The 14,323-nt window shown below is 42.5% G+C and overlaps 1 non-coding gene across 1 annotated transcript; it reads left to right on the top strand.

The window, feature by feature from the left end:
* Positions 1 to 9,460: 9,460 nt before the first annotated feature.
* On the top strand, positions 9,461 to 9,533 carry TRNAG-CCC. The gene has a single exon. It is a non-coding gene; the product is annotated as a tRNA-Gly (tRNA).
* Positions 9,534 to 14,323: the final 4,790 nt, after the last annotated feature.

Here is a 14,323-nt window from a genome sequence, read left to right as displayed (position 1 = left end):
CAAATGGGAGGCTCTCATTTCATCTATTCCAGTTCACTGTATTTAGAAACAAGAGCCCCATGATGGGAAACTGGAGAAGTGGGGCCAGAGCCCCAGCTAAACTAATTATAGATCATCTTCAGAAAAACCACAATAGGGCTTCCCTGGTGGCGCAGTGGTTGAGAGTCCGCCTGCCGATGCAGGGGACACGGGTTCGTGCCCCGGTCCGGGAAGATCCCACATGCCGCGGAGCGGCTGGGCCCGTGAGCCATGGCCGCTGAGCCTGCGAGTCCGGAGCCTGTGCTCCGCAACGGGAGAGGCCACAACAATGAGAGGCCCGAGTACCGCAAAAACAAAAACAAAAAAAAACAACCCACAATATCAGCAGTGCCAAAAATACAGATATTTGGCTCCTGGCCGTCTCTACTTCTCTCTGTGGAGCATGCAACAATTAGCAATTAAAGTTGGTGCCCTATGCTCTCACCCTTACTTCTGTACCACCTCTCCTTGCTCATCTGGACTCAAGTGGTTTACTAAATCTCATGCCTCATCCTGCTTTGAATGCTACATCAAATAAATGTTATGACTGGTCTTATCTCCCTGTCCTAGTCAACCTACCTTTTCTAAGCAACGGTTTGAGCCCCGATTTTTACCTAAATACCTAGAAACTCTGTAATTGTTGTTAAAATGCAATATTCTCTATATCTTTCCCTATGTTCTACATCAAGATATCTGAAACTTTCATCTAGTGTCGGCTAAAAACAAACAAACAAACAAAAAATAACAACACAAGGACCAGTATTCCTCGTGAGTTGCAAGTTAAGAATTAAAGCTCAGAGGTCACTGACCACTTTCTAGAATCTAGCACTAGACTATTATTCTTGCTTTTAAGCGGTCAATTTTATTTCCCTGAATTATGCATTAAGAGTAGCAATGAAAGCAACACTTTGTTGTTTGGTTTGCTTGTTTGTTTTAACAAACACACATTTTATTTATTTAATTTGTCATCATCCATCTCAGTAAAATATCTCTTGTGGCACTGTGGGCTGAATTACAAATGAATGGAAACATTAGCAAATGAGAACACTGCAGTTATTTCATTATAATGTGATTCAATTTTCTTCTCCAAATGTTTGTTTTACAGCCCAGCTCTTCAGGAAAAGGGCACAGAGGCCATTTGGATAAGTACAGCAACCCAGACTTTCTTTTATTTTTTTTAAATTTCATTTATGTTTGGCTGTATTGGGTCTTCGTTGCTGCGCTCGGGCTTTCTCCGGTTGCGGGGAGCGGGGCTACTCTTCGTTGTGGTGCGCCGGCTTCTCACTGCGGTGGCCTCTCCCGTTGCGGAGCACAGGCTCCGGACGTGCAGGCTCAGCGGCCATGGCTCACGGGCCCAGCCGCTCCGCGGCATGTGGGATCTCCCCGGACCAGGGCTCGAACCCGTGTCCCCTGCATTGGCAGGCAGATTCTTAACCATGGAGCCACCAGGGAAATCTCCCACACTTTCATTTTATATCAACAAAGATGAAGATACAATCATTCAAGACCAAAAATGAAGTATAAATGGAAGATTGGAAGATACATTTCTCCAGCAGGTTCTCTTTTAAAAAATTACAGTATTCAAATGCATCCCAAATTCAGGGGTTGAAGTGTCCAGAGCTGTGAAAAGTCTGAGACTCTTCTCCCTATTCACAACATAGTAAGTTACCCAGCCCCATTTTCATAGGTGCCGGCAGAAGACAGGAGACTCCTGGGTCAGAGACAGAGGACTCAGCACAGCAAGCAGCATGAGCTTTGTGTTCACAGCAGGGCCACTCTCCCTCCCAGGCCCACATCACACAGAGACAGTGTGGAAGAGCCACGGTGGACACTGAGCAAGGGGTTTGCATCACAGCTGAAGAATCCCAAGCTTAGGGATCCCAACTCTTCTATAACGTGCTACGAGCAGACCTACGCCAACCTTTGCCCCAGAAGGGCACATTATCTTTATTATACAGAAAAGTAAGCAAATCTAATCTCTGCTCCATAGAGAAACATGATTCCTGTGTTTCAAGGCTGTTCTCTGTATAAACATTCTGAAAAGATAATCCAGCACCAGTGCCTCTGCTATCAAGACATGCAGAGAGATCCATGGAGGATGGTCCCCCAACATGAAGTTCATTATGAAGCAGCCCGTCAAAGTTGATTCTAGTTCACATAGTAATGAATGAAAGCACGTTTTTGTTTATTCTCTAATAATCCACCTCCTCCCAATTAGACCCTGAACTCCTAGAAGGAAGAGATAGTCTGGTTTGTCTTCATATCTCCATGGCATAGTTCAGAACCCTGCACACCTTGTAAGTGCATTATAGATGTTTAATAAATGAGCAAATGATTGGGACCACACAGCAAAATTTACTTTAAGATAATCTAAAGATATAAAATGTCACATGAGGGAGGAATTAATTTTAATATTCATTCCTTATTATATTCAGGAATAAACTGATCCTTAATAGATATGGGTACCCATGTGTACCAAAGCCTCTAGACAAAAGTTTTCATTAAATTTTTCTTAAAAGCTATTTTATGATTATGTCTTAGAATAAGGAGCTTTTGCCAGGCAAAATGGTTACTTAGGGTGCCGTTAAACTAGCTAAAATAGTTCCTTGGCCTAGGTCTCATCTCGGTATTTATGGAATCCCCTTAATGGTGGTTAAATTGAGTAAGTCTTACACGGTTTTGTGTAACCCCCAAAAGTGATCACTTAGAAATACTGAAGTAGCCACTAGGAGAAGTAGTCGGAACATTTCAACATCTAGTCCTCATATCTCAACCCTTACCTCCCAAATAAAGTGCTGATCTCTTGGATTTAGTTTCCATTCTTGTGGATCATCTTAAGGATGTATGGATGATAAGAATCATCATATATATAAAACAACAAAAATAATGACAAGGCAGGTCTTAAAATTGTCTTCGACTTTTAAGGCATCTAGTAAAATGATGCTGGGGCTTAGAGGCTAAAACTTAGAATGACTGCCAAGGTCCTGGTCCAGGCACAAGGCAGGAAGTCTAAGATTCCTGATCCATTATGGCTCCCAGGATGGGCCCAGAACCAGGAGGGAGGTAGAGAGGACACCCACATAAATCCATGGGTGTGTTTATAATGCATTTAATGGACTTAAATGATACAGTAACATTCATCCTGGAGTTGACAGAAATCAAGCTGGTGAAGGACATTTGAAAATACCACATTGACTTGGAGTAGATCTGTGGCCAAGGTCCAGCACCCCTGTTTACCTATGTGAGCTTGGGTTACTTAAATAATCTGTAGAAATATCTGTAGTAATACCCACCTCACAGGTCTGCTTTAGGTATTGAGTGAATTAATAGATGTGAAAGGGCTTCACATATTATGATATGAATGGTGATTATTATCATTGCTCAGGTGACATGATACGAAGGCTATTTGGTTGGGTTAGTGACATGATGGAATAGAAAAGCTGTACCCCATTCAGGCCTTCACTGAAAAGTAAACCAGGCAACCAGGATTTTGGCAAAATTGATAGAAGGACTACCAAATTAAAAACTGAGAACAAATCAGATATCTATCTCTCTGTAAATATTGTAATAGCCTTGAAATGTCTAAAGGTTACCTATAATATTTCAGCTACGTGATTGCCAGATTGCACAGCAGATTGGTTTCCAGAACTGCAGCGGAATTAATTTGTTTAGATTACCTTTTGAGCAAATCTGTATCCTAAAAGCCTATCATCCTACATTAAGCCACCAGGTTAAGCACAAAGGCTTCTCAAGAACGGCGTCTCTTCTTACCTATTTTAGCCTTTCTCACCTCCACTGAAATCTTGGGAATACGCAGATCAGAGACCACAGAAAATAACTTTAGTACCTGTGCATAATTATAACGCTAAACACAAACAGCACTTGTTCCATTAGTATACGTGGTACAATTTTTGTGGCGATAGTAAATGATGATCCCCTTTTTAAGTGACTTTTTTTTTTTTTTTTTTTTTTTTGCAGTATGCGGGCCTCTCACTGTTGTGGCCTCCCCCGTTGCGGAGCACAGGCTCCGGACGTGCAGGCTCAGCGGCCATGGCTCACGGGCCCAGCCGCTCCGCGGCATGCGGGATCCTCCCGGACCGGGGCACGAACCCGCGTCCCTTGCATCGGCAGGCGGACTCTCAACCACTGCGCCACCAGGGAAGCCCTAAGTGACTTCTTAAATGTGTGAAATAAACAAGATGTGGTGAGTTGGGAAAAAAAAATGTTTTGACTCATCTAACACATTTCTGCACCTTTTGGTATTTCTCCAAGGATGTAAATTTTTCTTGGAGGCTTAATGAAGGGACTAGCACATAGTGTATGATTAATACATGTTGAATGGAAGGAAAAAAAGAAAGGAAGAGGGGGAGGGAATGGGGAAGGAAAAAAGGAGGGATTAAAAAAATAAGGAAGAAAAGAAAGAGGGAAGGAAAGAGGAAAAGGAAGAAGGGAAAGGAGGAAAGAATGAAGGAAGAAGAAGAGAAAAAGAGAGGAAACAGAGAGGGAGGGGTGGAGGAAAAAGAAGAAGGAAGGAAAGAAGGGAGGCAGGAGAGGAGGGAGGAAAAACTCCTATCGTATAGAACGTTAAAGAACTGCAACCTTCAGTTACCAATCAAGAAAGTCAGTTTGAATTCAGTTATCAAATGCCCCGGCACAACGTAACTTCTCTCACTGTGGTCAATCTAACATCTCCGAGAATCAGAGCAGGGCACTTGCTTTTTCCGTCAACAATTTCGACAGACCTCCACCTGTGAATGTGTGAACACTTCTTACATTCAACCCATCCCTGAGCCTCAACAAACTCCTCCTCCCCCTCTGCCCTTCACTCCCTGCTTTCCCTCCCTCTCACTCCACAGTGGGCTCTGCCCAGTGCCTGAGCCTGACTCCAGTCTGAAGCTGTGCCTTGTCTCTGAGCCTTAGGGAAATATCGAGTTTTGTGGTCAACTGGGGTAAGAATGTCACTGACCCCATTGCTTAGTAATTTAAAATTTTAAATGCTAATGAGTATCTAAAAGAAAAACCATATCAAACAGTCTTGGCATTAAACTGTTCCCCCTTCTAAATGGCAGCATTAAATTGGCTACATCCAATTATCTTGTACCTAATATTAAGCTGTTGCTTTCTACTGTGGTCATGTTTTCATCATCAATGTCCAACAAAGACAACTCATGCAATCTTGCATCACGATTTGGGGGAGGCCCTAACAATTTCTAATTAGCTTCCCCTTGATCAATAATTCTAGACGAGTGCCAATTTAATCAGGCCTTTGGTGCACAGAAGGTATCACTTACTTGAGTAGATCAGAGCAATGGAGGGTTGGCTGCTGGGTTTTATTTCTTTTTTTTCTTCTTTTTTCCTTTATCATAGAATAAAGAAAGCCCTCTTGTGGGCTCTTACTCCACACAAATACATCCTCACGTGAAGTCTTGAGAAGAAAGCATTGACTTTGCCATAGAAGACATGCGAACTATTAGTTGTGATACTGACACTGCTTATGCACCTAACTGATGACTTACACACTGCTCCCCACCCTTACTTTTACCCTCAACCTTTCTCTCCCCAGGGCCCTGTTTGTCAGCTGTGTAATTGCCTCTTGTTGATGGTCTCCCCAAATTTCCAGATTCCTTAATCTTTCTTTTACCACTCAGTGTTGCACCATCAGCTTTTTGTTAATCTCCTCTGATGCCTATCGACATGTGCCCTTCCTTCATCCTTCCAGGCTCTTTGATCTCCTCTTTAGCCCTCTTCCTGTACCTAAGAGAATAAGCCTAGCACCAGTGGCTGCCTCCTTTCCACCTACTTTGTCCTCTTGATCTCTGAATTCCCATTTCTCTTAAGCCTTTCTGATGTTTTTCTGGGCTTTTAGATTGTTAGTCAATGTCTCTTCTCCTTTTAGTTTATTCATCATTTTTACATCATTTTTACTTCCATTTAAGCTTTCATTTAAGCTTTCAGAAGGTATTGATTGCCTATTACGAACCAGATCCTGCCTATAAAATCTCCATACCGATTATATCAACAACAGATTCCTATGCATCATTCATATCTATACTTGCCATTTCTTGATATACATACGTTTTGTGGATAAACAGTGAAAGTTAGAGGATGAAAGCCCTTCTCGGTTATCTATGTGAGCTTGGGTTACTCACAATTCATGGGAGCGCAGCTCTGTTAGTGGAGCACATATATTATGAGTGTGTGACATTAACACTGCTTGTGCACAACTGCTTGCTGAAGGAATGAGGAAGGTTTGGGGAGGTGGGAGAGGAAAACTTAGCCTGGAACGACTAGCACAGCTCCACAGATTCTTTCAGAACTGCCATAACTCACTTCCTCTACGGCAGAATATAACCCTTATCTAGATTTAAAGGTCAAAACAATGAAGAAAATAATTGACATCATACCTTCATTTTATTAAAAATTACCTAAGCCTGTGATTGCTAGATTGCATTATTTCAGTTCTCAGTCATCCAGGTCCTCTGGGCATGGCAGAGGACAATTTTTTTTTTTACATCTTTATTGGAGTATAATTGCTTTACAATGGCGTGTTAGTTTCTGCTTTATAACAAAGTGAATCAGCTATACATATACATATGTTCCCATATCTCTTTCCTCTTGCGTCTCCCTCCCTCCCACCCTCCCTAACCCACCCCTCTAGGTGGTCACAAAGCACCGAGCTGATCTCCCTGTGCTATGCGGCTGCTTCCCACTAGCTATTTTACGTTTGGTAGTGTATATATGTCCATGCCACTCTCTCGCTTTGTCACAGCTTACCCTTCCCGCTCCCCATATCGCAGAGGACAGTTTTTAATAGAAGGCTTAAGAAAAAGGGAAGGAAGGAAAACAATCAGAACGAGAGAAAAAGAATCGTGGAAATCTGGTTGTAGGGTTTATACAGAAAGATCTTTATTTTGGATGGTGCTGCGTTGACTTGTATGATAAATGTAGTTTATGATCGTCTCAGTTGAGGAGATTTTCGTTCTCTCTTAAAGAGTGCTCCACAGCTAAGCTCATTACTCTTACAATTCAAGAAGAGGGATGTTTAAGTCGATCTCCCTCTCAAAGTAACTCTGAAATTCAAAAAATGGAAGGCGTTAAAAGTAAAAACTCACTTCACCAAAAGGATAATTTGGGGTGTATGAGGGAACAGTTTGTACTTTTGCTGAGTTCGGAAAAGATTCTTTTAGAGGGCAACTATGAAATTGAGTAGTGAAGCAGCAAGTTAGTAAAATTGCTGGCTGGAGGGCAAGCCTGCTTTTATCCGTTGCATCTCATCCACAGCCCAGGAACACCCAGCAAGATTGTTTGCCGAAGTGCTACACTGCCATCTGCAGGAACTGTCTCACCTGAGCGCGACATCCTGGGTCAGGTCACACCACCCGGCATGTCTCCTTTTGGTGTGCTATCTTTACTAGAAGGCTACACTTAATTTTTCATTAAGAGTAATCACTCTGTGAAAAGCCCAGGTCGTCATCAACTTAACCTCAGCAAGCAAGGGACTAAATAACCTTAAGGGGTACGTTTCCTTGTTGCAGGGAGAGCTATTTTTAACCTAAAAGACTTCCTTTAAAAAACTTAATAAATCTTGTGGCGCAGTGGTTGCAAGTCCGCCTGCCGATGCAGGGGACGCGGGTTCGTGCCCCGGTCCGGGAAGATCCCACATGCCGCGGAGCGGCTGGGCCTGTGAGCCATGGCCGCTGAGCCTGCACGTCCGGAGCCTGTACGTCCGGAGCCTGTGCTCCGCAAAGGGAGAGGCCACACCAGTGAGAGGCCCGCATACCGAACTTAATAAATCGGTAATGCATCTACTGTATTGTTCTTCGCTGTCAAAGTATGATTATACAAACAACAAGCACTTAGCTAGGAGCAGACCATTTTCCTTGACCCTCATTTCTAAAATATTCTCCAAATAAGGAGGTCATTTACATGTAGAGCCATGTGAATAGGATGCCCTTTAAAAAAAAAAAAAAAGCACACTTGTATATTTGATATTTGAAACATGATTAGAGGTTCCTATCTCTACAGCACAGCTTAACCCAAGGCAGTCTACATAGCCTTGGTCCCCAGATGATGGTTTGGAGTCTGTTTAGCAGATGAAGTCCCATGAAGAGCAATACCGAATTATTCTAGAGTTGAGACTCCTACAAAGGTAATTCCATATTTATTCATACAGTTGCTCCCTTAGACAGAGCAGGATAAATTTTTCATATGCGACCAAAGATGACCAATAAACCCACAAAAAGCTCAGTATCAAATGAAACAATAACTCCCAGGCTGGTTTGACAGCGCTGTCTCTGCTCTGATAGTAAGTCTGTGTGCCTGATTTGATAAACCACAGACAACAGTATGCTAAACCATTCCAGATCCTCTCCTTTTTGCTCCACACAAATGCTCAAAAGACAACAGTTTTTTAAACATAGCAGAAGCACATTTAAGAGGATACAGAGGCCCCAGAAAATGTGAGGTTTCTTTCCCCACTTTCTGGTGGATCAACTGTAACAGCAATGTTGACTTATTGAAAATGATATGAAAATCAGAAGGATAATTAAAGCTCATTTCTACTTGAAGCAGCAGCCTGAAACTTTCATTGAATTTACACAACTAGAGAAAAATCGAAGTTGGCACTACCTCATTTTGAGGTTTTTTACTCCTACCAAGAAGGTCCATTTTCTCAGCGGCAAGGAGATGGAGGGCATGGTGTCGTGTAGGTTTATTGCTGCTGCTTCCCACCACTGTTTTTCTTCCCTCTGTTTCATCTTTTTTATTTTTTAAATTGACTTAACCTTGCTCTATTGTTTGCATCTTTGAAAGAAACTCTAAATCCTTTTTAGGATACGGTGAGAAGAAAAATAAATAGGTATATGAATTTTGCAGCCGCAATTTATGATGGTCCTCAGATTTTCACTGTTAATCTCTCTCTCTCTGGAATTCTACGGATCTGTTCAAATGAACAAAACCAATCACGTCAGTCATGAATCCAGTCACTTCCCATGACTGACCTAGTGTGGTTCGACGTGCAGCTTCCCTTGCCCAGGCAAGAGGCCATGTGTGCAGCCAGTTCACCATGGCCCCCATGCAAGGAACTTTAGCAGGACCTTCAGAATCAGGGGTCTTCCATCTGTGGATTACTTTCCTGGGGCTGCCAAAACAAATGACCACAAACTGGCTGGCTCATAACGACAGAAATGTATTCCCTCACAGTTCTGAAATCAAGGTATCCCCAGGCTCATGCTCTCTCTGAAGCCTTTAGAAGAGGATCCTTATTTGACTCTTCTAGCTTCTGATGTTGCCAGCAACCTTGGTGTTCCCTGGTTTGGAGATGCCTCACTCCAACCTCTGCCTCCTTCTCATGGGCATCTCCCGTGTCTCTGTCTTCACATGGTGTCCTCCTCTCTATATCTATGTCCAAATATCCCTTTTCTTAGAAGGACACCAGGGGACCTCCCTGGTGGTCCAGTGGCTAAGACTCTGCACTCCCAATGCAGGGAGCCCAGGTTCGATCCCTGGTCAGGGAATTAGATCCCACATGCCGTAACTAAAATAAATAAAGAAATAAATAAAATAAAGAAGGACCCCAGTCACTCAGAGGGATGGGATTGATTAGGGTCCACCCTAATTCAGTGTGACCTCATTTTCACTTGATTTTGTCCACAAAGGTCTATTACCATATAAAGTCATCTGGGAGATACCAGGCAGGTATGGATTTGGGGGGATACTATTCAACCCAGTACAATGTGTGGAACTGGAATAATAGTAGCTACCAGAGACAGCTGTGTGACAATACACGGGACTCTCCATGGCACATACTGAGCACAGACTTAAAATTTAACCACGCCTGCCTCTACTTCTCATAGTCTTGTCCACAGTGATGACTGTTCTATCAGAAGCCCAAACTCAACTGTCTTCTTTGCTTTTATTTTTGTACGTTTCTCTTTAAAGCAAGCTTTCTTGGTTCACTTTCAGTATTTTGCACTGTTTTCCAACATTTGATCAAGGTAGTATGCCTACATATATCAAGCAACATACTTTCTACAAAAGGCAAGGAACTGCACCAGTTATTTGACACTCTTGGTGGGAAAGCAGGTGGGGTAGGAGTGTGGAGCAGAGAGGATTTTGTTTCCAGATGCTGGCTAGAGGCTAGAAGCATCTGCTTTGGGACCCAACAGCTCTTTTACGTTTGTTTGCCCTGGGCCTTCCTCAGAATTCCATTCACCCCCACCTCCCTCTCAGTCTTTTCCTATTGCTTCTAGAGACTGCAAGTGGTACTTTATTTTTCCCCTTTCCCCTCCAATAATCCAGAGAAGCCAGTGAAAGCTTAAAGAAGACCAGGCAAAGTTAACGTGAAAAGACACCTTCAGATGCAATTCAGAGCAACACCAAGTAATTATTCGACTCCAGCAGACTCAAAACAGAGCCTCCAGTGAGAGTGAGAAATAAGAGATTATTCTATCCATTTGAGGTTCTTATTAACCTAACAGCCTTTCTCACCATCACTCACACTCCAGAGAAGTTTGGCATGGAATGAATCCTGGATGCTAAGCTTTGGCCTCACTTAAAGAGGACTAGCTCCAGGTTTATCATGGTGCAGCAACAGTTCTAGTTTTAAAATATTTTAATGTGTGTCTTTCCCAGCAGCAGGTGTGTACAGGCTTCACCTGGCCAGGATAAATGCCCTCTTCACTCAATACACAGCAATGACCATCCATTCTTGCATCCTGGAATCCATTCCTGGGATTCTTGATGCAGAGCACGTTGATGGCAAGACGGGACAGGCATGCTGGTGCTTGTTACCAGTGTGTCCTTAAGGTGCACGGGCCACGCAGAGAACCTCTGTAGACACAATTTCCTCCCACACACGTTATTCTTCAGTTGGGGCACACGCATGGCAGGAAAAACCGGAACATCCTTCTTTTAGAGGGAAAATTTGGAACCAAGAGTTGATGTTTCCCCATCTGTTTTGGCAATGGAAGTCACTTAAGGTGAATACAACTCTTGCGATCTAAGCCAGGACCAGGAAGGAACACAGTTACACTGGGACTACAATTAAGTAGTGGTAAGAGTAGGGTTATGTTAGGAGGAACAACAGTCTTTTTCATAAGAGACAACTATGTTGTCCCTAACAGAAGCTAATGCTCACTTCAGCGAGGAGCCCTGTCTTGTAAATAAGCCAGAGCAAATTAACCTCTCGGCTCTGGCAGATGAGAAGACCAGGATGGGATTGGAATACTTCACCCTGAATCTAAGGAAGCTTCAGCTTCAGGTCCCCACGAGCACCGCGAAGTGCTGAGAGATGTAGTGTTCTAGGAGGTTAGAAAAAGCCGGGATGCAATCAGGAAGCATTGTAATTGTAATCATTTCTGGTAAATTGCCTAAAAAGATCTTTAAAAATGCTGGAGTATGAAGGCTCTGATAATTAGTTGTGAATTCTTTGCTTGTTCAATTATTTATCTACTTTTTAATTTATAATTTTGTCTTCTTTCTCTTAAAAAAGAGGGCACTCAGAATTGTATTTGCTGCTGGCCCTGCAGAGCTGAATATCCCCTGACTCTCACTTAAGGGACAAAGCGGCCCTGCCCTGCTTTCTGGAATCACCACTGAGCAATCAGAGGCAGACCATCATGGCTGGAAGGTGGGGCAGGGAAGTGAACTTTCTCCTACTGTCAGACGCAGTAGAGCTCCCTGAGTGAGGGTTGCAGCGTCTGTTCAGAACAGGCACTGAGATATTGAGGAGAGTGGACGCACTGTTCTCTCGAAAGTCTTAAACTGTAGGCCCTTTCTTTGGATGGACCCAGGGTAAAGTAAAACTGTTCATTTCATACTCTTTAGAGCTCTAACTGATCCTTCATAGAGAAGCTGTGAACTGCCACCATGGGTCTTGTGGGTAAAGCAGGAGGTCCTCAGGATGGGATGGTAACCACTTTTTTTTTCTTCTTTTCTTCTGTTTTTTTTTGTTTTGTTTTAATTTTGGTAGCCACTTCTGAACTGGTTTTTGGAGCTTCAGTGAACTTGGGGCTGGGAAGACACACCCTGGTGGATTCCTAAACAGATTTGCCATTGGTTTTTGGCCACAACAAGAACCTCTCATGGCACTATTGCCAAGCAAAATCCCAAAGCAAGAGAAACATTAAGAATGAATTCACTATTCCTCATCCTTCAGACATACTGACAATAAACAATTCCTTCTGAGATTAAAAACAGGTGCTGTGCTGCACCCACACTGCATTTATATGATTGGAGTACGTGCTTTGCTGGTTTCAGACCAAGGGAAACAAGACTGTACAAAACATCTAAAATTTAAATTACAGCCCAGGTGGTCATGATGATATCTTGTGAGAGATGGAATGTAAAGGCTTTGCTCTAAAATATGACTATAAACATTGGGACTGCATATTGTAAAACCAAATAAATTTCTTCTACAATGGGCCTTTATAAATGCATATGCCAATTCTTCCAGGAATATAGTACTGCCTAAAAGCAGGGATACTAATTACATTGGGAGCCCAAACATTTTCACTGAGAATAAAAAATGTGTGTGTGTGTGTGTGTGTGTGTGTGTGTGTGTGTGTGTGTGTGTATGCTGTTGTGCTGTTTAAAGCCTTCAGATCTTCCATGGAGAGGAAGCTGTATACTGATGCTGAAGACCCAGTATGGAAAGAGACAGGAAGGAGACCAGCAACGTCCCCAGAGAACCAGAAGAATGGATTGGGTAGCCAAGCCAGCTGGAAAGTCCATTATATTATTAGATTTCTGAGGACACTGGCCTTGGTTTATTTGTTTTTCTGTCTCCTATAGAATGTATGATAACATTCTACACATGGTAGAACCTTAGTAGATATTTGTTGAATGAGTAAATAAAACATAACAGGTTAGGCTTAACTATACGATGGTAGGTACCAATGAATTGGGTCAAGGCTGCTCAGTAGCATCTAGAGAATTGTTAAAAAATAAATATGATGCCCCGCCCCAGGCCAATTAAATTTGGAATCTCTGAGGTTATACATCTTTTTCAAAAGTTCCTCAGGTGATCCTGATATACAGAGAGCAATGAGATCCACTAAACAGTGAACTGCCAAGATCCTTTCCAAGACCAAGATTCTGTGGTTTCTAAAACATTGTCAGACTCTTTGGACAATGTGTCAGCACCAGGTATCTAAAAATCCTTCAGCTGTAGCCAGGACCAGCTACCTAGTTTGCAGGGCTCAATGCAAATAAAAATATAAGGCTCCTTGTCCAAAATTATTAAAAGTTAAAAATTATCGATAATTTCAAGATGGCAACTGTAGAGCATTAAACCAAGTGTGGGGTTTTTATAAGCACAAGGCCATGTTAATGCACTGGTCACACGGCCATGAAGCCAGCCCTGTTGATAGCACTGAGCCCCAGGAAATAGCCATCTCGTTATCTTTATCTGCATCCTACTGCAACTCCCTATTCTTGTACTTGCAGAGAAGTAAGATGACTCTCATTTGCTCTTTTCTGCTTCATGAAATTTTAAGAGATAAGAAGGATATTGGAAATAATCTGGCCTAACTTTATATCTAAAGAAAGAATTCCCTCTGAGTTGCCTCTGGCGTAGTAAAAATCAGATGAATCATCTAGTAACATAGAAAAAGTGACTTACTTTCCCACTACCCCATTTTACTCATCTGTAAACGAAGACAGTTGCCCACTGCATCCTGTTGCTATGAGGATTAATTCAGATGTGTAATATAGAAGGGCTGTTTTTCCATGACCCACCATGGCTGCTCTGAACCTATTTTAGGGCTACATTCAACATTTATTGGTTTCCAAACAGCTAAAGCCACAGTTCATTAATAAAGAAATGTATATTTTGCAAACTAGGTATAGAGATGAGGAAAAAAAGATTTCGTACTGGAGACCCCACAACATAAAGGTCATCAAATTCCCCATTGAGCACCTCTGCTCTTCTCTCAGAATTTCTTTCCACTGGCAGCTACCTCACCTCACATTTTTTTTTCTTCCCTAAAACAATCACCCTAAAAATCCACCCCCAACCCTTCTTCCCTTATCTTGAAATATAGAGCTCTCTCCTCAGTTTGCAAGTGGAATTAAGAAAAAAAAAAAAAAAAAAAAGCTAGTTAAACAGCTGAACAAGGGCCATCTACTCCTCCTCCAGGGCACGAGCATCTCAATACCACCCCCACCCCGTAGGCTTCTCAATACATACCCTCCCTCAAAAAGACGGTAGGGGTTTGAAAGAGTCTGCTGCCAAGAAAATAAGGTTTCCTCCATACAATTATATAGGTAAAGTGACCAGTTCACAATAAATGTTAATTCCTTCCTT

The sequence above is a fragment of the Monodon monoceros genome, unplaced genomic scaffold (assembly GCF_005190385.1).
Source record: "Monodon monoceros isolate NGI ecotype Baffin Bay Population unplaced genomic scaffold, NGI_Narwhal_1 Super_Scaffold_6, whole genome shotgun sequence".
Taxonomy (NCBI): Eukaryota; Metazoa; Chordata; class Mammalia; order Artiodactyla; family Monodontidae; genus Monodon; species Monodon monoceros.
Note: the sequence above shows the minus strand (reverse complement) of the source record. Positions and strands in the feature narration are given on the sequence as shown.